Here is a 3832-nt window from a genome sequence, read left to right as displayed (position 1 = left end):
TAGATTAGTCAGATTCGCAAAGACAGAAAGTAGCATGGTGATTACCAGGGACTGAGGGGGGGGGGATGGGGATGATTATTTAATGGGTACAGAGTTTCTGTTGGGGATAATTAAAAACTTTCGGGTATATATAGTCACAGTGGTGACACAACATCGTATGTGTTTGATGCCACTGAATTGTCCACTTACAAGTGGTTAAAATAATAAATACTGTGTTATATCTATTTTACTATAATAATTATTTTAAAAGCATCATCCAGGGAGAATGTATAGAACAGGAGGAGGAGAAAGCTGAAAAGAGATTTTTAAGAGAATAAATAAGAAAATGAAACCATCGAAGAGTCCCAAAAAGTCAGGAGGGTCGAATGGGAAACCAGAGGGAATGCTGTCCAGGACACCAAGGCAGAAAAGAAAAAGCAATTTTCTACCCACGCACCCATTTGTGATGTGCTACAAACAACATTCCCTATCTAAAGCCCCACAAGAAAGAGGTACAACCAGACTACCACGTATGGAGAGGCAGCTTGTGTTCCTCTGCTTCCTCCTGTTCTATATCTCACGGGAGTCACTGCCTAAGTAAAATTAAGTATCTTGACTCCACTTCTCCCTCTCAGCTCACGTTTTCAAGTTCTAGCTGATAACCTGGAAAGAAAACAGATGGGCAAGGTAGGTGATGGGGATGGTTGCGTTACCGTATTGTACGCCTGAAACTCCTATAACGCTACGTGTTAACCCAGCAAAATTAAAATTAAACCCTAGAAAAAAAGGAAAGGTAAACCTGAAGATGGTGATGCAGCAGCATTACTCTTCAATCTCTCTTTACCCTCGCATGAAAACAGAAAGGACACCTAGATAGGAAAACCAGAAACCCACGAGCGATGTCGATGACAAAATTTGATGACGGGGCAACCCCATGAGTCTCAAAATACAAACGAGTGGGAACAAACCACCAACAGCCGTTAGGAGCTGCGTGGTACCAGCACCTGCGTCTGAGAGAGAAGGAGAGAACAGAGTAGTGCCTGAGGCCCCAAACCAGGAGAAGCCCCCAAAGAGCCAGGAGACCTTCACGGGGCTGCGGGCGGGGTGACATGGGAATGGCAGCTACCCCCCCAGGAGCAGCTGAGAGCAAGAATGCTGGTAGGAAGGTCTGGAGGGACCGGAGCCGGCTGGCCTCCCCCTCTCAGGGCTGAACCTCAGGGCTCCCCTCTGAAGATAGGAGACCCTGAGCCGGGGGTGCTGGGATCAGATCAAAACTGACCAGGACAGGGACAAGGCAGAAGAAGGAAAGGGAAGCTCTAGGCTAGGGATGGAGGAAATCTCGGGAAGTGAGCCGCCATCGTCATGACAACCATCAAAGATGAGCTCTGTGAAGAGGGACAAGCGTATCTGAACCCTTCTCATTCTTCAAGATGGAGAACGCGATTTTCACATACAGAAAAGCATTGAGGACAAATATCGCGGGAGTAAAAGAAAATATGGAGCACGGATGATCGCCAAGATCACAGAACAAGGGACAAAGTGACATCGTGTGCCTCGGGTTTGCCAGAGGAATCAAACCTGAGTCTGGCCCGTACTGCGGATCCAGCTGCAAATCTGCAGGAAATGCAGGAGACAGAGGAACACGGTTAACGGCACCAGGAGTGTGCATTCTGCCAAATTCAGGTCCTGACGTCTAACGGCCCAAACTCTTTGAAAGAGTTCCTGGAGCTGCTGTACAACAAATGACCACACGCTAGGTGGCTTAAAAACAACAGGAATCTATTCTCTCCTAGTCCTGGAGCCCAGAAAGCTAAAATCAAGATGCCAGCAGGGCTGTTTCCTTCCGAAAGTTCCTGAGGCAGAATCTGCTTCATGTCCCTCTCCTAGCTTCTGGTGACTGCAGGCAACCCTTGGTTGTGCCTTGTTTGTGGGCCCATCACTTCATTCTCTGCCTCCTGCTTCCATTTCTCCTTTCCTCTTGTAAAATAACGGACATTGGATTTAGGGCTCATCCTAACCCAAGGTCATCTCATCTTGAGATCTTTACCGTAATTATTCTGTGAAGGCCGTTTTTCTAAACAAGGTCAGAGGTCTAACTCGAAGGTTCCAGTGGACATAGGGAGGGGCCCCCATTCAACTCACTACATGCTTCAAGATAAACTGTAAGGAAAATAAAAGGATAGAAGACGAACCATAGATTAAAAGAAACTTAGGGGTGCCTGGATGGCTCAGTTAGCTAAGCGTCTGTCTCTTGGTTTCAGCTCAGGTCATGATCTCACAGTTTCGTGAGTGCAAGCTCCGTGTCAGGCTCTGTGCTGACAGTGTGGGGCCTGCTTGGGCTTCTCTCTCTCTCTCTCTCTCTCTCTCTCTCTCTCTTTCTCTGCCCCTCCCCCACTCTCACTGTCTCTCTCAAAAATAAATAAATAACCATTAAACAATAATAACAAAAGAGACTTTAACATATCAACATTTTTTTAAATGGACAAGATGAAACTACAGTTCCTAAAGATGCATATTTAGGTGACAAAACTTTGAAAAAAAAACAGGGACGTGAAGACTAAAAACATCAAGCTAATGGTTACTTTTGGTGGGAGGCAAGGGGCTGTGACATGAATGGGACTTCAGATCAAGTTCCAGTTCATGACCTGGGTGGTGGTTACAAGGGTGTTCACCTGATAGTAACTCATTAATCCACACATTTGTGTTGTCTGGTTTCTGTGTCTGTACTTTTTGTTTCAATAAAAATCTGTATTGAAAAGTCAAGGAAACACACACACCTTTGAGATCATACCTTTCTTTTCCATTCATCTAATTTGTCTCCATAGCATTACTTGTTAAGTGACCAGGAAGCACTTTTGTAAGAGGCAATTTGCAATCACAGTACAGTCTAAATAAATGCTTATGCTAACAATGGTAACATTAGCTACTCAAAAGACACTACCTACAAGGGAATTTTCTATGCCACAGTTGCCTAAGAAGCCAGTTTATAGGGCAGAGATTGCTAGGTCATGGATGGATGCCCGTGTGGCTTTCTCCAAGTGCGTTCAGTGAACCACCTGCATCACAATGGTCCTGTTTATAAGGCACATCCCTGGACTACAATCAGAGATACAGATTCAGTAGATGGGACTGACAACCATGGTCTGTGCCTGAAGTTCACCCTAGATTTATTTAAAAATGCAAAAATTCTATCCAAACAGTACCTTCCTGCACAAAGAGCTGAAGACAAGAAACTACACAGGTATCTAAGCCACAATCTATAATAACTATAATGGTCAATTTTCTAGGATAAGCACCTAGAAATTTTGTTATTAGTGCTTGATGCGGTAATGGCTTCAGGACACGTTCCTCTTCCTAACCAGGAAGATAAAAACAGAGAAGCTTATTTCTCTATGGGCAACTACCTGAATTGCACTACAAGAACCTTAAATTCTTAAACTAATCTTCTCCAGACCGTAAAATTTAAAGCCATACACTCTAAATCCAATGTGGTAACCAGACTTGCTTGAACTGGAATTAGAGGCACAATTTCATTTATTTTTTTTCTTTTTAATTTTTTTTAATGTTTATTTCTGAGAGAGTGTGTGAGGGGGAGAGGAGCAGAGAGAGAGAGGGAGACAGAATCCAAAGCAGGCTGCAGGCTCTGAGCCATCAGCATAGAGCCCGGCGTGGGGCTCGAACCCACCAGCCACAAGATCATGACCTGAGCTGAAGTTGGACGCTTAACCAAATGAGCCACCCAGGCACCCCAAAGAGGCACAATTTTAAGTGTTAGATGTTCCAAAGATTTTCTGGGCTTACGATCAGTTTCTTTAATTTCCTGAACCTACAATTTTTTATCTGAAGACTTAAT

The sequence above is a fragment of the Puma concolor genome, chromosome B2 (genome assembly GCF_028749965.1).
Source record: "Puma concolor isolate L17-30 chromosome B2, mPumCon1.1.hap2, whole genome shotgun sequence".
NCBI classification, from domain to species: Eukaryota; Metazoa; Chordata; class Mammalia; order Carnivora; family Felidae; genus Puma; species Puma concolor.
Note: the sequence above shows the minus strand (reverse complement) of the source record.